The sequence below is a fragment of the Monodon monoceros genome, unplaced genomic scaffold (genome assembly GCF_005190385.1).
Source record: "Monodon monoceros isolate NGI ecotype Baffin Bay Population unplaced genomic scaffold, NGI_Narwhal_1 Super_Scaffold_6, whole genome shotgun sequence".
NCBI classification, from domain to species: Eukaryota; Metazoa; Chordata; class Mammalia; order Artiodactyla; family Monodontidae; genus Monodon; species Monodon monoceros.
The window spans coordinates 92,414,491-92,439,252 of NW_021703783.1; the positions used below are offsets into that span (position 1 = coordinate 92,414,491).

General features: G+C 42.5%; 1 protein-coding gene across 10 annotated transcripts in view; it reads left to right on the plus strand.

The window, feature by feature from the left end:
- TNRC6B (trinucleotide repeat containing adaptor 6B) overlaps positions 1-24,762 on the plus strand; it is a 259,183-nt gene that overhangs the window by 147,321 nt on the left and 87,100 nt on the right. The window lies entirely within an intron of this gene.

A 24,762-nucleotide genomic window follows, 5' to 3' on the forward strand; every position in this document is an offset into this window, starting at 1 on the left:
GACCATGGGAGACACAATCAGGCTAATAACAACCACAGTGATAATAATAGCAGCTACCATTCAGTGTTGCAGCGATTCAGGAGGAGATGATGCTGAGAGCCTGAGAGTGCTTGACGGGGTTAGGAAAGATGCCGTCTCTTATTTGAAAAATAAGATGTCCTTATTTGAAGAGGTCTTTATCTACTTTGCATTGTGTAGGAATAGCTAATCCAAAGCCAAGTTATCTTGTTCTTTAATCACTCTTTAAATATGGAAAAAAGAACTCTCAATTAATATGACAAATGATAAAAATATATAAGGTCTTTTCCTTAAAAAATAATGTACATAGGTATTGGTGGGGGAGAGGGATGGCGGTGGCTATAAAAGGGTAGCCCAAGGGATTCTTGTAATGGAACTGTTCTGTACCTTACTATGGTGTATGGTGGTGGTTGTTCGAATTCACCCATGACAAACTGCCTAGAACTGAATACACACATGCGCACACAGGCACAGATGAGTACATTATAAAGCTAGTGAAATCTTAATAAGGTTGGTGGATTATATCAATGTCAATTTCCTAGTTGTGATATTGTGCCGTAGTTACGTAAGAGTTACCATTGGAGGAGGCTGAGTGAAGAGGATACAGGGTCTCTCTGTGTTATTTCTTACAACTGCATGTGAATCCACAATTACCTCAAAATATAAAGTTGAAAAGAAAAACAACAAAAAAATTGAATAAAGCAGATCTCCTTGGAGCTCCTGATTTTCAGTATTTTCCTTTTATTTGGATGTTTCTTCAGTAATAATTTTCTATAGAAGTGACTTGATTACATTTGACACATTGCTAAAGAATGTTTAGCTGTTTTGTCAGTTCTGAGATATACATTTTTTCTTTACCTTTTAACATCTTTGAAATAAGGATGCATCTTACAATTCATGGAGACTTGGCATTGAGTCAGCTTAACTGGCAGCCGTTTTTCTTAATGGTACCTAAAATGTGGGTGTGTCCTACAATCACTGGTGTCCTACATTTGATACGTTTGATTCCTGAGTCATTTGACCCTCTTGGAAAAGAATAGAGGCTGGTAAAAGTTTTGTTTGACACACTTGTGTGTATGTGTGTGTGATTTTTCAGTTATTAAGCTTGTGTTTCTCAGCTCCAAGCCCACCCTTCTGTACTCTGTTTCGTGATGTGAAAGCTGGGATTCTACCAACCACATGTGTGCTTGCCGCCTAGCTCTTTGTCAGGCTGTAGCAACAGGGCGTGTGAGAGACTGACTGCAGGGCCTCTTTCTTCTTCCTGTCTGCTTCCTCTTCCCATGAGGGTCACTTGAGCAATACTTCTTTGCCCCAGCGGCAGCAGCAGGGGCTTCCTGTAGCAGCAGCTGAATGCACTTTCCAGTGTTTCCAACACTTGCAGGACCAGCTACCCTGCACCACCAGCCCCGCCCCCCGAGGCCTTGGCACCCACCCAAGCCCCCTTCTTCCCCAGCCCTAGGGCTGCTGTTACCTCTGCGGTACCTTAGCACTCGCTCTGTCTCTCTCTCTGTTTGATTTTTCAGTGACTAGTTAATAACTCTGTACCTAGTTAGCGATTCTTTTCATTGAAACCTCTCTGTTAGGGGCTTCCCTGGTGGCAGAGTGGTTAAGAATCTGCCTGCCGATGCAGGGGACACGGGTTCAGGCCCTGGTCCCGGAAGATCCCACATGCCGCGGAGCAACTAAGCCCATGCGCCACAACTACTGAGACTGCGCTCTAGAGCCCGTGAGCCACAACTGCTGAGCCCATGTGCCATAACTATTGAAACCCATGTGTCTAGAGCCCGTGCTCCACAACAAGAGAAGCCACCGCAATGAGAAGCCCGCGCACCGCAACGAAGAGTAGCCCCCACTCGACACAACTAGAGAAAGCCCGCGTAGCAACGAAGACCCAGTGCAGCCAAAAATAAATAAATCTATATATCTAGCTATTGACTTATTTAAAAAGAAACAAAAACAAAAAAACCTCTCTGTTAAAACAGCACGTGCAGTCTCTCTCCCGCGGGGATCGTGCCTGATCCTGGGAAGACCAGCAGAACCAGCAGGACGCGCGTGGCCTGCATCCCAGCTCCTCTCGCACTTGCTCTCCCCTCTGCAGCCAGGGCCCTTTTTGAAATAGAAATCTGATACCAGCAGTGGATTCCCATGCTCTGAGGAAAGAAGAAAATTGGTCGACAGCCCCTGCAGGCCCCGTGAACAGCCCAGTCTCACCTCACACTTCACTTCCCCTGCCTTTGTGACCCAGCCACACTGGTCTTATCTCAGTTCCTCAACAGCCCGGTTTCGTCCTGCTGCACAGCCTTGGCCGGGGCTTCCCTCTCTGCCTGGACATGCCCACGACCCCCGCCCCTCCCCAGTTTGCCCTTTCTTCCATTAAGTCTCAGTGTAATTGTAACCTCCTTGGGAGCATCCTTTTCCCCGCCCCACCCCCAGATCTGTGCTCCCCACCACGTGCACTTATGGTACCTGTACGCTTTTCAGCACTTATCACAGCCTCACTGGACGTTTATATGTTTCTCTCTTCCCCAGCTGCACCGTTAGTTTCATGAGGGCAGGACTAAGTCAGCGTTTGGTTTTCTCTTGTTTCTTTTCTTGACTGTGATGTTCCCAGTAAGAAATGCCTGACGCATCTATGTACTCAAATAATTGTTGAATGAACAGGGATATTGTAAAATAAATATTTATTAAATGTAGGAAGGGACCATTTGGTGATATCTTGATGGTGAATTAATTTTTATTATAAGCTAAAAATTTTTGAGAAAGTCTCTCTTGCTGTGAGTTAAAATACGTCAATAAAAATACTGACAAGTAGGGCTTCCTTGGAGGCACAGTGGTTAAGAATCCACCTGCCAATGCAGGGGACACGGGTTTGAGCCCTGGTCCGGGAAGATCCCACATGCCGTGGAGGGACTAAGCCTGTACGCAACAACTACTGAGCCCGCGTGCCACAACTACTAAAGCCTGTGCGCCTAGAGCCCGTGCTCCGCGACAAGAGAAGCCACCACAGTGAGCCTGTGCACTGCAATGAAGAGTAGCCCCTGCTCGCTGCAACTAGAGAAAGCCTGCACAGCAATGAAGACCCAACACAGCCAAAAATAAATTAAAAAAAAAAAATTAGGGCTGTTTTTTTCCCAAAAAAAATACAAGTAGCCAAACTACAAGAAAAAAATTCACTTATTAAACTGGAAGTCATAGTATGTTGTTAGATTGCTGCCTTCTGAGATATTCAGATGGGAAAACAATGTGAAGACCTGTGTACCCCCATTAAAGCCTAATTCTGTATTACCACCTCTTCCTCAAAAGACAGAAGTAGAAGTTATCCTACTTTCTTTCTTTGAGTTGCCATTAGTCTCAAATTGGAGATTTTGCTACAACATGAACCCACAATACCTGCATTTCTAAAACTGTTTCTCTTAATTGAGTACTGTGCCCTGTGTATGACTTTGCTTCCTTTCCTCTGCCTTCTCAAGGTCTTGGTCACACGGGCAAAAGCCTTGTCCTCGAGCTGGGTATACCCTACATATATCCCTTCTGCAGCCCATTACCATACTCTGAAAATTCCTTCTGACCTTGGAAGCATTTCCTTCATTGCTTCTTGTCTTCCATCACTGTGTTATTGGCATCAACCTTTTGGTAGCTAACAATTAAAAAGTAGAGACTGTTTTTTGATACTTGTCCCACGTAATAGTTCCCAAATTATTTTATTGAAATTGGATTTTACTAATTCTGTAAAATCACCATAAAATGTTAGGGCTGAAAGTAACCCGACATCATCTAGCCAAATTCCTTCTCTCACGTGTGTGACCCAGAGCTGGTGAGTGTTGGATGCAGAGCCAGGGCTCCAGATGCACTGCCTCATGTGTTCAGTGACAGTGTGGGCTGCACACCTACTGTGTGTAAGGCAGTGTCAGGAACGAATGCACAGTGTGGCTATGTGATTTCTTTCTAAGCCAGTCCTCTAGGATTTATGCATCCAGATTAGCATTGTTTTCATAAAGCAGGCTGTTCAGATATTGAAAAAAGTGCCCTAGCACTGGTATAGTCTGAAAGGGGAGTTACTAAACTATTTGACCCAAGGAAATGTTACTGGACTAAACACAGAGATGTCTTTAAGATAACTGCTTTGAAGAGGGCAAAACTTATTTGTCACAGTAAATCCTGGTATGATTGTTAAATTCTCAGGCTTATTTCTTTTTTTTTCTTTTTTTTTTTTTTGCGGTACACGGGCCTCTCACTGTTGTGGCCTCTCCTGTTGCGGAGCACAGGCTCAGCGGCCATGGCTCACGGGCCCAGCCGCTCTGTGGCATGTGGAATCTTCCCGGACCGGAGCACGAACCCGTGTCCCCTGCATCGGCAGGTGGACTCTCAACCACTGTGCCACCAGGGAAGCCCATCTCAGGCTTATTTCTTTATAATAGTTTTTAGAGTTAGGACTACTGTTTTCAGGGTGCTTATAATGTTCTTAGAGACAGTGACCTAATTTAATAATACTAGAAATAATTGTAAAATCCTATTACATGGCAACGTATTGATGACTAGGTGATAGTGAAGAATTCTGAGCAGGGCAGGGAAGTGCTGTCAAGAAGGCTTCTGTAGGAGAGAGACTCAAGCCAGCCCAGAGACGGTTGGACAGACATCCTCTTTATTTCTTTGTATTCGCAAGTATTTACTGAGTGCCTTTCTTGGACTAAACATGGGTGGCACAGGGTGACCAGGGAAAAGGCAGAAGGTGACAGTGGGTTCTAGTAACAGGAAGTGAAGGTTTGTTTGGGGAGGCAAGGAAGAGGAGATGGAGATGTAAACTGAGGCCACAGGCAGGGCAGGCTTTACCAGCCAGGCTCAGAAGTGGAGGCTTGATCCTGATGGGTAGGGTGAGTTCAGTTAGTGTCCAAACCAGGACACTTTTGAGGAGCAACAGGCTTAAACCAGACGTCCTAGGCATTCTGGGAAGCAGGCTCATGGGGCAGATGACATCATATAAACCCAAAAAAGAGTGAAGTTGTTGTCAGAGGCAGTTATCTGATTAAAAGTCAAATGAACCTTTATTGTTATAGTTACCCCATTGTGTAGAAATTGTCGTTTACCAGTTCCTGTCCCTGGGAGAGCAGGCTGAGCCCATCGAAGTCAGGACCTGTGTCTGGTTCCCAGGGCTAGGATAATACTGGGCACTTAGAAGGTGGACAGTCAATATTTGCTTAGAAAAAAATGAATAAGTGCTTGGGGCCTACAGGAATCCTTGCATTGGATCTAACAGGAAGACGTGGAGGGGCTGGGACTTGGGTGGGGAAACTTCAGCTAGATGGAAACAATATACTGTTGGCCCTCCATGTCCGCGGGTTCCCTATCCCAGGTTGGCTGAATTCACGGATGCGGAACCCGCGGATACGGAGGGCCGACTGTACTCCGTCGTTTGTATAAGGGACTGGAACATCTGAAGATTTGGTGTCCATGGGGGCTCCTGGAACCAGTCCTCTGTGGATACCAAGGGACAGCTGTTTGAAGGAGCAAGAGTCATTTCTGGAGGTGGAAATCACCTTAAGCAAAGGTCCAGGCTTGGGAATGTGGGCTGGAGGAGGCCCAGCAGGAGGCTGGAGGTTCTTTGATTGCAGTGGGAGGACAGAGTCCTGGACATGATAGCAGGTGCTGTTAGGTGTTCGCTGTGGACCCCTCCCCCCAACCCCATGCCAGCACCTACTCTTCTAACTGCCTTTTACCCTGCAGACTTCAGCTAAATACTTTGGTGTCAACAGTGGCCACACGGATCTTAACTGTACCTTTCACTTAACAAGTTGGTTCCCTTCCTGTGCCTTTTAGACTGGTTCTTCCCTCTCTCTAGAACATCCTTCCCCCACGTGGCTTTTTTTTCAAATATCACCTTCTCAGAAGCTTTCCCTTACCTTATCCGGAAGAACCCATTCTCTGACCTCTCCGCATTCTGTCCTATTACCCTGCCTGCTTTATTTTCTTCATCGGTCGCTACTAAAATCATATTATTCATTAGTTAGTTGGCTTACTGCCGGTTTTCTCTTACTGGAATGTAAGCACCATTTCCATCTTTTTCTCCTGTATCCTGAGTACCCAGAACAAGGTGTGGCCTATAGGAGGCACTAAATGATTGCATGGAGAAAAATGGTTTATTACACAGGGAAGCCCTTCCTTTTGAAAAAATCATTAGGAAACATAGGAACTTTATTAGCAACAGTTTATGCTACAGCTCACAGCTGATCTTGCTGAGAACTGCTGTTATAGTAGGTGAGGGGTAGAAGTTGGAGCATTTTAGCATTTCCTAGCCTGGATGCTCTGGCCTCCTGAATCCTAAATCTATAGTACTGGTTACTTGTGGGTTATGGAAAGTGTAGTGGGGAATCCTTGTTGAAGGATCCCCAGATACTTGATAACCATGAACCAGGCCACAATGTTCCTGGAGCTGAAGCCGGAATCCCGAGTATGACCAGGATGTAAGGCAGGGCGGTGTATATGTACTCAGGTGCTGTTTCCTCTCCATTGGAGAGAGGGGTGGAGGTTGAGCCCCCTTCCCTCCCCAGCCCCACCTTCTGGGGAGCCTTTGTCACTCTGTCAACATTAGAGTGACTTAGAAGAGGGAGGGAGGAACTGTTTGAATTTTCCCTGCTGGAGGGAGAAAATAGTTTTGTTAGCCTTGCGTGCTCACTGTTGTTCAAGTGTTTGCTTAAGTCATTTTATCTTCTTGGAAATTTTTCTCCCTTTTGGTTAGCACTTCTGTGGTTTAGTTCTGGTGCATAGTGTTTGATTTCCCTTCTTGTTTCATCCTTTTTTTTTTTTTTTTTAAATAGCAAAAGATGTACATACAAGAGTGGAAAGCTTAACTGTGGAAACCCCAAGTTGGCCAGAAAAATTGGCAGGAATTGTGAATGCACTCACTTTCCTTTCCCTTTTAAAGCCTTTGTTTTAGGAAAAAGGAAATTGGTGTATTTGGAGAGCGGTTGTTAGCTTTTCAAGACTGGGCTTGTTGGTCTCATTTGCTAAGGGCCCAGAGCGTGTCAAATAAAGTGAGTGAAAAACGTAAAGCTAAAGGAGGCATGTAGCAGAAAGCAAATAACTATACATTTTAACCCCAAAGCCCCACCTAATATGCTTTTAGCGAGAGGGCTTGGCTGTTTCTGGGAAGCTTCAGGTTTCCTGATGATGGTGGAATCCCTGTAAGGCATCCCATCTCCTGCCCTTTCCAGCTCACCCCACCATCACCGCCAGTTTTGTTGATACCTGTAGCATTCTATCTTGTGTGTAGACGCTCAGGACCCGCCAGCATGTCGAAGACTCCAGTTCTTCCACTACTCCCTGTGACACAACATAGCATATAGTTTCTCTTTGTCAGGGCGGTGGTTTCCTTCTTTCGGGTGTATGAACTGTCTGACAGTAGTACTTACCTATACTCCTAAGACAGATCCTGGGTGTCTGCTGGTGTTTCAGGAGCTGTGTTCCTACACCGGCTGAGTGCTCAGGAAACTTGTAAACGCAGATTTGTTTCGTTGCTGGTTTTCTCTTAAGTAAAGATTATTGGCTCCCGTCTTGCCCCCTTTATTGACTCCTGTCTACCTCCTGGCTGCCCTGGCTCCAGCACTCCCATTGGACATTCTGCCCCAATCTGTCCTTATTCCAGGTTGCCTGTGTTTTAGAGTTAGGTGGTTGCTTGGTGAGCCTGGAATCCATATAAGGGGTGATTTAATTGAAGGATTTTGATGGCTAATGTCCTGGAGTTAAGGTGTCCTGGCCCATCCATCTCTTTTTCCATTTTAGGGTGTAGCCAGGAGGCAGGATGATGGCTCATACCTAATAATGTGGGCACTTTCAACCCCAGGAGAATTGGAGACAGCAACAAATTCTTGCTCTTTGGAGTCTCCCCTGACCTTCTCTCTCTTCACACCATCTCATAGCCCCTCGTGGAGGTAAAAGTTGCGAGTCCCTGAAACCTCTTAATTGTCCATTTGCAGCTTATCGCTTGAGGAAGTTTTCATTCTATCATGGCTTATCTGGATAGCCTGTATCTTCATGTTTGGTGGACTGCACAGTTCCCTCTGTGTACCACTATCCAAAATGCTGAGGTGTCAGGAATAAAAGGGGTTTAAAGGGGATGGGGAGATGACCAAGGGGAAATTTCTTGGCTATTTGAAGGCCTTGATTGGAAACAAAAGAAAGGAGTTGGATTTGCATTCCAGGCGTGCAGGGGGGCGGGGGTGGGGGGTGGGCATGGGCCAGACAGGTGGAGAGGGATGGGGCTTGTCTGGGGAATGGAGGGCTCTCATGGGGAATCAGGTTCCCGTGCTGAAGCCAAACAGTGACGCTTCTTGTGAAGTCAGGATAGCATCACTGTCTTGACCACCCATGTGACTTCCAGATCCATTTTATATTGCTTACTCAAATAAAATAGATTTTAAAAAAATTTAAACTTCTTGTTTTGAAATAACTGTAGATTCACATGCAGTTGTAAGAAATAATATGGTGGTTAAAAAAAAAAAAGGTTTTAAGAAATAATCTTGTGTACCCTCTACCATTTCCCCCCAGTGGTAACATCTTACTCTCTCTTTTTTCAAATTAACTATATATCCCCCAGGCTGTGTGCATTTGATCTCTGTGACTCATTTATTTTGTAACTGGAAGTTTGTACTTCTTAATCCCTTACCTATTTCACTCATCCTCCCACCCCCACTTCTCTGGCCATCACCTGTTTGTCCTCTATGTCTGTGAGTCTGTTCTGTTTTGTCCTGTTTGTTCTTTTGTTCTGTTTTTTAGATTCCACATATAAGTGAAGTCATACGGTATTTGACTTTCTCTGTTTGATTTATTTCACTTAGCATGATACCCTCTAGGTCCATCCAGGTTGTTGCATATGGCAAGATTTCATTCTTTTTTATGGCTGAGTAATATTCCATTGTGTATATATATCATGTCTTCTTTGTTTCTTTTTTCTTTCTTTTTTTTTTTTTTTGCGGTATGCGGGCCTCCCACTGTTGTGGCCTCTCCCATTGCGGAGCACAGGCTCAGCGGCCATGGCTCACAGGCCCAGCCGCTCCGCGGCATGTGGGATCTTCCTGGACCGGGGCACGGACCCATGTCCCCTGCATTGGCAGGTGGACTCTCAACCACTGCGCCATCAGGGAAGCCCCTATCATGTCTTCTTTATCCACTCATCTATCAATGGACACTTAGGTGGCTTCTGTATCTTGGCTATTGTAAACAATGGTGCAGTGAACATAGGGGTGCATATACTTTTTCCAATTAGTATTTTTGTTTTCTTCAGAAAAATACCCAGAAGTTGAATTGCTGGATTGTATGGTAACTGTATTTTTAATTTTTTTGAGGAACCTCCATACTGTTTTCCATAGTGGCTGCATTGGTTTACATTCCCACCAGCAGTGTACCAGGGTTCCCTTTTCTCCACATCCTCACCACAGCTCATTTGTTGTCTTTTTTTTTTTTTTGCGGTACGCGGGCCTCTCACTATTGTGGCCTCTCCCGTTGCGGAGCACAGGCTCCAGACGCGCAGGCTCAGCGGCCATGGCTCACGGGCCCAGCCGCTCTGCGGCATGTGGGATCTTCCCACACCGGGGCACGAACCCGTGTCCCCTGCATCGGCAGGCGGACTCTCAACCACTGCGCCACCAAGGAAGCCCTGCTCATTTTTTAAATCAAGTTTTTGTTTTGTTTTGTTTTGGATGTTGAGTTGTATGAGTCCATTTTGGATATTAACCCCTTATCAGATGTATCATTTGCAAATATAGTCTTTAAAATTGAATTTATCTGGTCAAAAAAGTTATACAATTGTCTTACAACCACCCAGCTTTTCCTTTTCTGATGCTGTAGTGTTACTAGTTTTTTTTAATGTTTCTTTCCAGGGAGTGTCTGTTCATATATAAAGAACTACATGTAAGCCCTCTTTTTCTTACATACATGGTAATTAAAGTACACTTGTTTGCATCTTGCTTTTTAAATTTAACAATATATCTTGAAGATCTATTTTCATTAGTACATAAAGAGCTTCCTTTTATAATTATATAGTATTCCTTGTGTGGATAAGCTATAATTCATATAACCAGCTTCCTAATTGATGGACTGACTGTTTCCGATATTTTGCCATTACAGACATGTTGCAGCAAATATCCTTTACATGCATAATCTCCCACATGTGCAGTTATTTTCCTGTGATATGCTCCTAAAAGTGAAATAGCTGAGTCAAAGACTATGTACACTTTAATTTTGATAGAAAACTTTCAAATTGTCCTCTAGAGAGATTTTACTAGTTTATATTCTCACCAGCAACATATGTGAATCCCTCTTTCCCTGGCACCTTTGACAGCACTGTGTTTTTACAAATTTTGTCTTTGACAGTTTGGTAAGTGAAAAGTGGTATCCCAGTACAGTTTTAATATGGTGTTCTCTTATGCGGAATGCAGTAGATCATCTTTTCATGTTTTAGATGTGATCTGTGAACTATGTGTTCATTTCCTTCACCTACTTTTCTATTGGATTGTTGGCCTTTTCCTTATTGATTTGTAGGAGCTCTTTATGTATTACGGAACCTAGCTCTTTGTGATATAAATTGCTAATATATTTTTCCCAGCAAATACTGATCTTGCTCCTGGTGGGTTTTATCAAAATAATTGTTTTAAAGTTTTTAAATATCTGTATTTTATATAGATACAGCAATCATTTGTTTATGAGATCTGAGTTTGTATCACAGTTAGAAAGTCTTTGTTCACTCTGTAATTATGAAAAGAAAAATTAGCCAGCTTCTTCAGTGCTTTAATGATTTCCTTCCTTCCTTCTTTCATTTATATTTAAACCTTTCCTTCATCTGGAGTTTATTTTCATGAAGGTGTTGAGATATGGGTCTAATTCTCTAGAGAGTCATGGTGGTTCTTGAGTGTGTCTCAGAAATGGTGTGTATCTCATACCCCCTGTGTATCACCCATAGCCCCTCATCTGGTGCTTTATGCATAATAGATGCTTGATATGGAGGAGAAGGGCGAAGACACCGCTGCCAGAAGCAGCAGCAGCAGCCGATAGGCTGGGTATTGTAAGGTGCTTTCATTCATCATATCTAATCAGCACAACCAGTCTTCAAGATAACTAGTATAAACCCCCATTTTATAGATGCAGAAACTGACTTAGAAGCCAGGTAATTTGCCCAAGTTTCTACCATTAGTGTTTGAGAGATACATGTAATTTGATCTTGAAACTGTCAGACTTCAAAGATTATGTGTTTTCTCTTCACCTGGTGACCTTGGTAGAGGGCTCTGCTTGTAATTGACCGTGCTTGGATATGGGGTTGTGGGAGGTGGAATCAAAAGAACTTTGAAGATGTGGGAAACTGAGGGTCCTGAAACACACAAAAAAATACAGAAATACTGCATACATTCTTTGAGAATCTCTAGACTCAATTGATACATAGAAAGCGTAATTCTTAACTGCAGGGAAAAAAAGATCTTGATCCCTTGCTTAAGAGAAATTTAAGTGTTCTCTCAGAAAAACATGATATTTACACTTAGCTATTACTGAGAGTATTAAAAACATAGATTTGAAATTCCTTAGATTTGGGTGATGCTATTAAAGATTACAATAGTAAATTACTCTCTAAAAATTTTCCTCAGGTTACCTAAGTAGAAATGAGGTACAAAACTGCCTTGAATATCATCTTAGATGGAATTAGGCATCCTGTATCTGATCTTGAAGCATCAAGCACAGGTACATGTTGGCTTAGTTGTTCCCAAAAGCCTGTATGTAAATCGTATTTTAAATTTTGAGTCATTTTCCCACTGTTGTATAATTTTAATTGAAAAAATGGGTCATGTAAGTTCACGAGTTATTTTTACTCTGTAGTTGGTTACTTATTAAACATGCTTATCTTTCAGAAATGTACATATCCCTCAAGGTAACTCAGTTATTATCATTCAGCTTGCTAGGTTTAAATGATAACTGGCGCACAAGAACATGACTTTCCATTTTTACTATTCTGAAAGTAGAGCACAAATTAAGAGCATTGAGAAGTAGGGTACGACTGTCACCTGTGGAATCCTGAATTCAGAGTTGATTTCCTTCTCTGCTAATTTTTCGATACCAAGATAAGTGTCACAAATAGCACCCTTTCTCAGAGGATTCCCAGAATTAGAATAATAGGCACAGACATAATAAAGTGATAGTGATGCATTATAATCAGGAAGCTCACACACTGCCTGTCTCACTCATTGTTTGCAGCATACTGTGTGATCTCTGAGGAAAGGCCAAATCCCTTCCATTTTAATTTCTGAATAAAATGTTTGGCTTTCTCTTAAGGCACAGATCTAGAAAGATGTGCAAAAATCACTTTCCCTGGAGGCCTGCAATATGATAAGACCCCTCCCACCTTGTTCAGAGGAGAGCCAAATGGATTATTGTTTGAATTTCCTTCTTTTCTCCCCCCCTTAGATCTGAGTAATGCTTTTAAAGATTTTCATGCATGCTGTTTAGCCCTGTTTCTTATGTGTACAAGTGGCTTTCACACATAGCCCCGAGAAAGTGGCTTGGTCAGTGAGAGAGGAGGGTCCAGAGCCTGAGGATAATGGCTCCCAGTTGAGGGCACACACTTCCCAACTCCCTTCTCCTGTGTAGGTGGGCAGCAGACCTTCCACAACCTCTCCAAACTTTCCAGACTGTTCCATTGGGAGTGCACACACAAGGGTCCGAACCTCAGACCAAGGCTTCTGACTCATCTTCTTCAGAGACGAGGCCCTGCTGGGGATAGACATGTGGAAGCACTTCAGGCATTTTGATATCCTGGCCACTGAGTCCTCCTGGATACACGTGGACACCGCATACTCTCATGTCACATTTTAATTGCTTTAAAATTGCCTTTTAATGGAGTTTCCACTTACTGTGATTTTGGTTGAATTGCTAACAACCTTACTGATTTCAAAGATCAGTTATTATACTTTATTCCCTTAATATATAGTGATCGTGTTTGACCATGCGTGGAAGCAGGCAAAGGAGGGTGGGAAAGCAGTATAACAACAAAAGCATGGAAATGTTTGTGAAAGCAGCCCCACTCCCTACTGTTAATAAGTTGTCCGCTCTTCCCCTAAATAACATGTGCCTCACACTGTGGGTTCTGATCGATAAGCTTATTTTCTTTTCTGCTGAGGAACTGTGTTTCATCACTATTTTATAGTGATTTCCGGAACCCTGGCTTGGACTCCTATACCTTGTTTCTTTTCGCTTTCTTTGCTGTTGAATACTAAGGGTAGAGTGCTTCTCTGGCTTTTGTGTGTTTGTCTGGCCCTTAAGGTTTAAACATAGTTTTTAGTGGTTCCAGGATATAAATATTAGAGTATGTGGTATAGCCCTCATCCTGATGCTGCTCCTTAGCCTGTTCGGGTACTTGTAAAACTACTCCTAATTTCAGGCTGTCTTTAGGAACCTAGCATGTTAATTGTAGCGTGTGGGAAAGTACATTCAGGAGTAAAATGTGAGATGGTGTTAACAAAGATTTATTCACCAAATCTTAGCTCTTTAAAACCTAAGGGGTCCTCTGAGCTTGAAGAACCTTAGTTTGAGGCAAGCAAAACCAAAAGAATGGTTGAAAAATTAGCAGATTTGATTCAGAGTTATAATATGAACACACCATATAGGTGTTACCAACTGAATGGAAACATCAGGAGAAAATCCCAGTGAACATGCTGGTAGTTTATAGCAGTCCAGAGAGTTAAAGCAATGAAATATAAAGGTCTAAAAGTTCAGACATTTGCCTTATTAAGCTTTCTTTTACAGGAGGCTTCATTGCACTTAAAAATGAAACTTTACACTCATAGGAACATTATCCGTGCAGAAGCTCCGATTTAAAGATTTGCCATCTTAGGGAACAGTGTGCACAACCTGGGTGAAATTTTTTTTTTTTTTTTAGTTAATTAATTATTTTTTGGCTGCATTGGGTCTTCATTGCTGCACGGGCTTTCTCTAGTTGTGGCGAGCAGGGGCTACTCTTCGTTGCGGTGCGCGTGCTTCTCATTGCGGTGGCTTCTCTTGTTGCGGAGCACGGGCTCTAGGCACATGGGTTTCAGTAGTTGTGGCTCGCAGGCTCTAGAGCACAGGCTCAGTAGTTGTGGCGCATGGTTTAGTTGCTCCGTGGCATGTGGGATCTTCCCGGACCAGGGCTCGAACCCTTGTCCCCTGCATTGGCAGGCGGATTCTTAACCACTGCTCCACCAGGGAAGTCCCAACCTGGGTGAAATTTCAACTGATAAATCTCACTGGTACCAGTGCACAGTCAGGGCTCTGCCAGGAAAACAGGCCATTCCAGGTATTCCACGTAGGAAAGAGTTTTTTCCTCTTTCTTTTTTTTCAGCCCCTTATTGAAGTATAATTGACATATACTAAACTGCCTGTATTTGAAGTGTTCAGAATACACTGAATTTTGAACTGTGTATACACATGATAAGGAATGCAAAGTCTCTTTTTGCCCATTTGTCAGTCCTCCTTTTCACCCCTTCCTGCCCCTTACCAGCCCCCAGGTAACCACTGGTCTGCTTTGTGCCCTTGTAGATTAGTTTGCATTTTCTCGAATTTAATACAAATGGAACATACAGTACTTCTCATCTGGCTTCTTTCATTCGACAGAATTATTTTGAGATTTATCCGTGTTATGTGTAACAGTAGCTCATCCCCCTTATTGCTGAGAACCGTTTCGTTGTATGCAGTCCCACCATTTGTTGATCCATTCACCTGTTGATGCACCGTTCAGTAGTTTACAGTTTTCAGCTCTTACAAATAAAGCTGCTGTGAATAATTCATTTAGAAGTCTTTGTATCGGATGTATGCTTTCTTTTCCCTAGGGTAAATACCTAGGCAAGGAAAGGCTGGGTCATGCGGTAGGTGTCTAACTTTTTAAGAAAATGCCAAACTGGTTACCACGTAACATTCCCACCATGAGAGAGTTGCAGTTGCCAAGACTTGGTATGGTCCATTTTTAAAATTTTGGACATTCTAATAAGTATGCGTGTGGTATCACCTCACTGTGGTTTTAATCTGTTTTTTCTTAATGACTGATGATGTTGAACATCTGTTTATGTGCTTATTTGCCACATCTGTGCATCTTCTTTGGTGAAGTGTCTGTTCAAATCTTCTGCCCGTTTGAAAAATTGGGTTTTCATATTAACGAGTTTGGAGGGTTCTTTATATATCTGGACGCACATTCTTTATCATATAAGTGATTTGCAGATATTTTCTCCCGGTCTGCTGCTCTTTTTTTGTTCTCTTAACAGCATCTTTTGGCGAGCAGAAGTCCTTAATTTTGATGAATCAACTTTATCAACTCTTTTTCTTTTGTGGATTGTGCTTTTGGTGTTGTAGCTAAGAAATAATTTGCCTAACCCAAGATCACAAAGATTTTCTTTTCTGTGTTTTCTTTTAGTTTTATATTCAGGTCTTCGATCCATTTTGAGTTAATTTTTGTATGTGGTGTAAGGTATGGGTTGAGGTTCTTTTTTAAACATATGGCTATTCAGTTGCTACCCCACCATTTGTTGAAAACAGACTATCCTTTCTCTGCTGAATTGCCTTTGCACCTTTTTTGAAAATCAGTTGTCCATTTCTGTGTCAGTCTATTTCTGGAATCTGTTCTAGCCCATTGAACTTTTTGTCTATGCCGCTGCCAATACTGCGCTGTCTTGATTATCGTACCTTTATAATAAGTCTGGGTGTCAGGTTGTGTGAGTCCTCCAAATGTTCTTTTCAAACCTTGTTGGCTATTCTGGGTCCTGATGAATTTTAAAAAGAGCTTGTCAGTTCCTACTAAAAAAAAAAAGTCATGCTGGGATTTTGATAGGGATTGTGTCAAATCTGTACATTAATTTTGGGAGAATCCACATCTAAACAATGCTGTCTTCCAATCCATGAACACAGTATATCTCTCCACTTATTTAGGTTTTAAAATTTTTCTCTCATCAGTATTTTATAGTTTTCAGTGTACAGGGATTGGACATTTTTTTAATCAGATTTATCCTTAAGTATTTTGTAAGTTTTCATGCTACTATAATAGGATTTTTTACAATTTCAATTTCTGATTGTTTGTTGCTAGTATATAGAAATAGAATTGATTTTGTATATTGATCTTATATCCTGCAACCTTGCTAAAGTCATTTATTAATTCCGGTAGCTTTTTCTTTTGTAGAACCCATTGTATTTTCCTAGAAGAAAAGGTTTTTTATAGGGAATTAAAGGCTCACAAAACCATTAGGAAGTCTGGGTGGGGTGGGGGAATGCAGGGAGACCACTGTTATTGTTGATGAAAGTAGAGTGCTGGGTTCCCAGGGAAGCAGTGATCTCAGCGGCTGCCTGCAGCTCCAGTATGGCTCCAGTTCATCTGGAAGCTGCTGTAAAAGTGGAAAGTCCTGTCTGCCGCTGCCTACGTGTCTGCTTGCAACTATTTTTAGAGAATACTGACTTCTGCCTTCCAGACCAAGAGAGAGCCTCTCATTGGCTGTGTCCAACGTAGACCAGACAGAGAAAGGGATTCTGGGAAATGTTGTTCCAGCCCTTTCCCTGCAGTGCAGGGAAGACTGTAGGAGGCCACAGTAGTAGGCTGACAGACAGTCTGGCACAGAGGACTTTGGGAGAGACACATGTGAGATCGTGCACACAGTCTTGGAGAAGTAACTTAGCAGTACTGTGAAAAATAGGGGTGTGAGGTAGCTGTAACTCAGAAAGATGTGATTGCTAAGAAGGCAAACTGGCTCTTTGACTGTATTGGCAGTGAAATATTATCTGGGACAGGTAAGAGGTGGCAGGTCTACTCTATTTGGTCTTGCTTTAACCGATAATTGGATGCGTGTAGACAAACTGGACATGTTTAGGGGATAATGACCCCAGTGGTGAGGGGGCAGAAAACCAGGTCACATGTGAAATGTTTGAAGAAACTGAGAAAGCGTCAGGGATGCATGATAGATGACTACAAATACGGATTTAGAAGACTTACCTTGTGCGGTCTGAAAAGGAAGGCTTAGGACCAGCGGGTGAGAGCTATAAGGAGGTAATTTCCAAAGCAATATAGAGAACTTCCTACACAGCTGCACTAAGATTGAATAGAAGGTTTTGTTATAGATTGCTGGGCTGCATGGCAACAGTATATAAAGTATAAGAAGAATCATTTCAAATTAGGTGTTCCTCAGGTACCATTCTAACCCTGAAGGGTTTTTCGCAGGGAAAAACCTCCCGCATCGTTGGTTATAACTTTTGCCACATGGAATTTTTGAAAGTGAAAACAAGGTCTTTTAAATGTATTATCTTCCTTTGATTTGAGTAATTCCAAATAAACCTATTCCTTGCATGTGCCTCATCTATGGAAAGTGGGGGAATTTGTGAGATGCTTAGAATCAGAGGTTATATATGCAAAAGTATTATTGCCATATTTAATTGATTCTGAAACGCAAATTCTTTTTATGTTTGACATACCTGAAATCTGCACGTACCCTGCAGTTGATGGTCCCCTTCAACTATTGATGCCTTACATTTGCTGTCATCATGGATTTTTTGCCTGCACACATTTGGTCCTAGCTATTTCTGATGTCATCGTTTCAATTGAATTTTATGCATATTTGATATTACACAAGTTGTTTAATTGACTTTTAATATATCTTTATGAAGATTACACTGTAACTTGGCACTGAAACACAGATGGGAATAGCGAGGCATAAGCTTGATGTTAAATGAGGTTAATATTTATCCTTGGAGAAGTAACTACAATTCCATAATTTCCTAGAAAGAACAACCAAGTAAGTGCATTGTACCTGTGCTATTCAAAGTAAGGTCCAGGAACCAGCAGCTTGTTAGAAATGGAGAATTGTAGGTCCCAACCCACACCTACTAAATAAGAATCTGCATTTTAACAAGATTCCCATTAAAGTTTGAGAAGCATTGTTTTGCGCAGCCTCTTGTAGAAAGGTAAGTCATATGTAGGAGGAGAGGTGTTAATTTTGTTGCCAACGCACAAAAGAATAGCCTATTGCATATTACACAGTGCAACTGAAGGCAGGAGAAATTTCTGCATCCCTCTAAATTAATGAAAAATATATTTACCTTAATTTTTCTAGGTTTTCTTCCCATGAGCCACTCAGTGTTAGAATGACTTTGATGCCTCTGTGCTGTTTGGCCTTGTCCACTAATTTAATACCATGTGCAAATTACATTAGCATCCCATTAAATTCCCTCAGTCAGATCCAGCAAATGAAAAACTGTTAAGAACAAATCCAACACAGATCTTTGGAGTATCCTGCTATGTGATTCCTCTGCTGAAATGGATTTATTCCAACATACTCTCTTTCTGTGTGCATTTTTAATTAAAAACACTCTAAATGGATACTTCTGGCACTTTGCTTAACTCTTTTCATTGCACTCCTTTTGTTAGTTTTCCTCACTCCAGATATGTGTTGTATCATTAATCCTTAATTGGTTATGAATGTTAATGCTTTTGTGTCTAGTTATTTTCTTACTGTTTTATAAGTTGCCGAGATTACCGTTTGTCTTTTAAGGAAATAAACGTCTATACAAGTCACATATATTACGTGTGCTTTGGAAAGCTTATATATATATATGTGTTGGACAGAGTTCTTAGTGTCAGACAATAGAATTAATTCACTCTCACTGGTGCCAGGGGTTTATTAAATGGTGATGCTGTCTCACAGATCCTTGGGAATCACACCACGGAACTGGCGGCCCCACGGGAGCTTTTTCCTCTTCCTGTACATTCAGGAAACCGCTGTTAGAGGTTTTGGCTCCAGGACCACATCATGTCTGCTCCCTAAGAAGAGGGGTGCCCTGTGCCCTGTCAGTTCCCTAGTAAAGTCATGCACGAGCGCAACTTATTGGCAGGACATAAGTCACATTTCAATCTCTAGTTGTAAGGGAGTCTGGGAAATAGGCCAGAAGGGGCTTGGAGTTGACGTTGGCTGAATTGATGCACTTATCCACCGCAAAGTCAAATAATAGCTTTTATTACTAGTACAGCACTAAAATTCTCAGTAGAAGGATGATGTTACGAATTGCATGGTAGAGGAACATTTTAAATATCCTGTGGTATCATATTTATCACATATCAACGTACTGAAGACGCAAGGAACCTTGACTGATGAAACTGTAACAATTTGAATACGTTAGAGTGAAGTGTAGATTCTAGAATATTTGAGGGAATGCATTTCTGTGAATGTCAGGACTAAAATGTTTTCTAAAATTCTTTTTGACTCTTATGTGACTTTCATAAAGAGCTGTTAAAAGAGTTGTTTAAAGTAGAAGTCCTTAAAAAATTTTAAACAGATAACTAAAAGATGAGTCAATGTTTGAGGCTCTTTTTTTTAAATTAATATCTTTATTGAGGTAATTGTAGATTCACATGCAGTTGTAAGAAATAACACATCGAGATTCCAGGTACCTTTTACCCAGATTCTGCCGATGGTTTCTTCTTGCAGAACTGTGGGACAGTATTACAGCCAAGATACTGACAGATATAACTCACCGATCTTATTTAGATTTCCCCAGTTTTCCTTGTGCTTATTTGTGTATGTGTGTGTTTAGTTCTATAGTCTTGTCACATGTAGGTTCATGTATCCACCACCACTAACAAGATACAGAAGATGCATCACCATAAGGACCACTAGTGTCACCCTTTTTTATAATCACCCTGCCTCACCCCACCTCAACCCCTCAATCCCTAACAACTACTTCATTCATTGACAACATTCATGACAACAACATTCATTTCAGAATGTTCTGTAAATAGAATCATACAGGATGTAACCTTTGGGATTGGCTTTTGGGACTCCCTTACAACAATTGGCTTACACACCATAATTCCCTGGAGATTCATCCAAGTTGTTGATGTATTGATAGCTTGTTCTTTTACAGTATTGGTTTGATTCTGGCATGTTTCACATGTTGGGTGGATCTGTTGTATCCGTTCGGGCCTGTCTGCCTCAATTGTGTAGAGTTGGTTAGGAACTGGGACCAAAGGTGCCACCACACTTACTGACCAGAGAGCATCAGGTGTTGTGGCCAGTTATCCCCACCTTCAAGAAAAGAAAGATGCCCTTTATATCTGGACACACTTTCCTGTTAAGATGAACCCTGTCTGTTTAGCTGAATTGAGGTTCTTAGTATCTTTACACTCCAGTCAGCATATTGGTGATTACTGCTTTCAAGTATGAAATTGTCAGTCCTGCCTCTACTTGATGTTTGAGGCATGATGGGTTTGGGTTTGAGCAATTCAGGAATCACTGGTCATGATTCTAGTTTGTGGGAAGAAGTTGATCTCTTACCTAGATTATTACAAGCTATGAATTCACATATCCAAGGTTCTGGTACTTTGAAAACACCAATCGCGCTGTAGGCTGCCTTCAGAGTACCCCAGAGTGCTGGTAAAGATGGAGCGCAGAGCAAGAGCAGAGGTTCCTCCCTTGAAGATGTTGTCTGAGCTGTGAGACAAGATGCAGCTGTTGAAAAATTTAAACTGAGGGGCTTCCCTGGTGGTCCAGTGGTTAAGATTCCATGCTGCCAATGCAAGGGGCCCGGGTTTGATCCCTGGTGGGGGAACTAAGATCCCACATGCCTCAACTAAGCCCACGTGCCGCAACTAGAGAAGCCTGCACCCCGCGACAAAGACCCAGCTCAGCCAAAATAAATAAATAAATAATTTAAAAAATTATCACACACACAAAAATTTAAACTGAGAGCTCCAGGAGGACAACAGCACTGCATCTAGTTTGCTGCTGGATCTTGGCCTCTAGCACAGTGCTTGGCGTGAAGTGGGCACTGAGATAAAGAAGGAAGGACGGACATAGAACAGAAGCTTTTAAGAAATGGAGTGCCTAGTTCTTTTGATGTGAGCAAGGACTATTACAAGATAAGTACAGAAAACTCTTAAGGGTGTGTGTGGGGTTTTGCTGTGGGGGGTTGGGGAAGGGAGGGAGAAGAATATTCCTCCCCCCAAAAAATAAAGCCCCAAATACACACCATGCACTCTCCCATCTCAGGACCCTTGTGTTTACTGTTCTCTCAGCCTGGTTGGTCACTCTTCTCCCAGATAATTTTCTGCATTTCGGTCTCTCACTGCCTGAGAGAGGCCTTCTGGGAGCATCTTGTGTAAAGTAGCTCACCATCTTCCCTGTCCCTTCCCTCTTGGTCACTCTCTAGCCCCTTTCCCAGCATTATTCTCTTCATGGCATTTGTAATGATTTCCTGGTGTTGTGTATGTGTGTGTCTGTCTCCGTCTAGACTGTCAGCCCCTGAGGCCACTGTTACATGCCCAGTGCCTAGATCAAGGCCTGGCACATAATAGTAACTCAGCGTATGTTTGTTAAGTGATTTAATTAGGTGCTTTGAGGCTTTTCTCTTGAACACGTGTCCCACGGAAGGGATAGAAAAGTGTCGCTTGCTCCGTAATCATGCATTTTGGTAACATTTAGTAGAGGGCCTAGTGTGTCCTGGTATTTGTGCTCAGCGCATATGATAAGAGAAAGGGCAACTCCCCTGCGTCCAGAGACTTCATTGGTAGCAAACGTAGACCTGTTTGGCTTGCTGTTCTACAGTGTGATGGGTGCTCTGAGGGAGGCATGCCAGCCCCTGGGAGGACAGAAACAGGAGCTCTGGAAGTGTTGACCCGGAGGGGAGAAATGGGCCTTTTCATTGAAGGTGAGAATTAGAGGTATCGGAAGTGTTGGTTATGTGTGTGCACCCCAGTCCCAGGTTGCCTCCTTACTCAGTTATCAGGAGATGTGTCCCGGTTAGTTTGAAAAGTGCAGTCACTCTCACGAGAGCCCTGCTCCCTCTCTGACCTCATCTGCCGCTGTCTCCCTCACTCCCTGTGCTCCAGCCTTCTTGCCAAACACCCCCGTGTCATTCCTTCACACTTACTGTTCCCTCTGCCTGGAGTGCTCTCTCCCAGGTAGCCGCATCTCCCTTGCCTCATGGGTCTCCATTCCTAGGCCACCTTATCAGAGAGGCCTTTTCTAACCCTTCTTCAGCTCACCCTGCCCCGTCCTCCTCGAGGCACTTGTTGCCACCTGAAATGTATATTTGATACGTGTACTTCGTTGTATCTTGGTTGATGCCTATCTACCCCACTGGAACGTAAGCCCGCCCGAGAGCTGGGGTTTGGTTTTGTTTCTGCTGTACCTACAGTGCTTAGGAAAGTGCCTGGCTCATAGATGTTTGTTAAAGAAATGGGTCAGTTCCTGGGCATCCTGGTAGAAGGGAAGTGAGACACAGAGGAGCCCCCAAACCAGCTCTTCCTCCCAGAGCCCTGGTCAAAGCAGCCATGCTATAGAAAAGTCATTTTACATGCTCTGGCGCTGCCAGTGACTGATAGCATCTGCCTTGGAACCCCTCGAGGACCAGACAAGAGGCACGGCAGAGGTGGTGAGGTGTACAGAGGAGGGCGAGTTTCTTATGAGTTGGAGTTGTCAGGGAAGGCTTTATTGAAGCAGACGGATATTGAGCTAAGGCTTGACAACGGGGTAAGATGTCATTGGGCAAAAAAAGGAGGAAGGTTTTTGTGTCAGGTCTGCACAGTGGATGAGGGAAGTGTAGAATTTGGAACTGTACTGTGAATGGCCCTGGATGTCAGCTCGAGGGAATTGTCATCTGGATATTACAGCTCTGGACATCCCCAGCATGGCCTCAGAACCTTGGAGGCTTTGGATGTGAGAAGCAGCAGGTTTTTAGGAATGTCAGCATCGTTATTCTTCAGTGTTCTGAACTTGCATGCAAAACAGGAGTCTTGCTCTGCCTCAGCTCAGGTGAATATTGGATAATCTCCCCTTTTATTCAGATATTGCCTTTCTCAAAAAAAACTCACTTGTGGGCTTCGCTGGTGGCGCAGTGGTTGAGAGTCCGCCTGCCGATGCAGGGGACACGGGTTCGTGCCCCGGTGCGGGAAGATCCCACATGCCGCGGAGCGGCTGGGCCCGTGAGCCATGGCTGCTGAGCCTGCGCGTCCGGAGCCTGTGCTCCGCAACGGGAGAGGCCACAACGGTGAGAGGCCCGCGTACCACAAAAAAAAAAAAAAAAAAAAAAAAACTCGTACATACTTCTTGCAACTAATGGTTATTTGTAAAAAAAAAAAAAAAAAAGAAGAAGAAAGAAGGAAACTGTTGATTTTCTTCACTTTGGACATTTTTAAGAGTAGTTTTGGCTTTTTATCATTGTAGATTTATTCTCGATTACAGTGTTTATGCTTGTATCTGGCTGTGTATTTAGAGATGGGGGAAAGTATCAATGATTTCTCCTGCTTCTAGATCTAGAAGCATTTGAAGGTTAACTGAGACCCACCTAGTCCCTGCCATTTGTATTTGATTGTTGTATGGGAGGTTTGATTTTTGAAGTATAAATAGATATGTTTTAGAGTGTAGGCTTAGCACAGGAATTTAGAGTAGTTGTTCTCAACTCCAACTACATGTTAGAACCACTTGGGGGTGGGGGCTTTGGGGAAAAAACCCCATTGATTCCTATGTAATTGATCTGGAGTACTGCCTGGGCAGTGGTTTTACTGATGTTTGTTTTTTGGTGTTTTGTTTTGGGAAACAACCTTGAACTTACTGAAAAGTTACAACTATGATTTTGGGGGAAAAAACACAACACTTTTTTCCCTTAATAATTAAAAAAAAAATTGCTGACCCAATGTCCCATCACGTGCATCCTTTCGCCAATAATTAGAATACTAGTGTATTTCTAAAAAACACGAACAGTCTCCTATGTATGCACAATAAAACCATCAAAAAAAAATTAACACTGGTACATTACTACCATTTAATCTTTAGCTCCTTTTCAAGGTTTAACACTGGCCCCAGTAATGGCCTTTATAGTAAAAGGATCACACTTTGCAATTGGTGGTTGTATCTCTTTAGTCTCCTTCCATTTGGAACACTTCCCCAATCTTCCCTTAGTGTTCATTACCTTGAAACTTCTGAAGATTGCAAACCAGTAGTTTTCTAAAATGTCTCTCAATTTGGGGCTGTTTGATGTTTCCCCATGATGATATTCAGGTTATACGTATCATAGGAGTGATGCTGTGTTCTCAGAGCATCCAATCAGGTGACTCATAATTTCAGTCTGTCCCATTATTGATGATATTCACATAGATTATTGATTAAGGTAGTGTCTGCCAGGCTTCTCCTCTGTATAATTACTATTTTCTCTTTTATAATCAGTAAGTATTTTTATGGTGTGACGCTTTAAAACTCTGTTACATTCCTTGTCATTTTCAATGTATTCATTTACTTATTTCTATCTGTATAGACTGATGTTTTCCTGTTTTATGCAATGGCCTGTAATCTGTTACTATCATTACTTATTTTTATTGTCATATTGTCCCAGATTTAGCTTGTAGGAGCCCCTTCAAGCCTTTGTGACCATTTGAACGTGTCCCATCATTTGTAGATTTCCTTGCTTCTTGGCAAATAGGCATTCCAGGCTCATTTTGTGCGTTCCATGTTCAAGCCCCCACATTGGCTCTTTTTCCAAAGAACTCTGGTTCTCTTAGTAAAGAATGGTATTTAGAAGACATAATCTGGGTTCGAGGTGTGTTCATACCTACAGTATTTGGACGTTGCTTGTTCCCAAGCCCTCTCAGTGATAGAGCTAGACAATAAGCGTGTGTGTTTGCATACATGAAGGAAATATACACATATAGGCACACAAAGTTACATCTACTTTTTTTGTTATGTCAGTCTCTATGTGTTAAAAATCATGAGT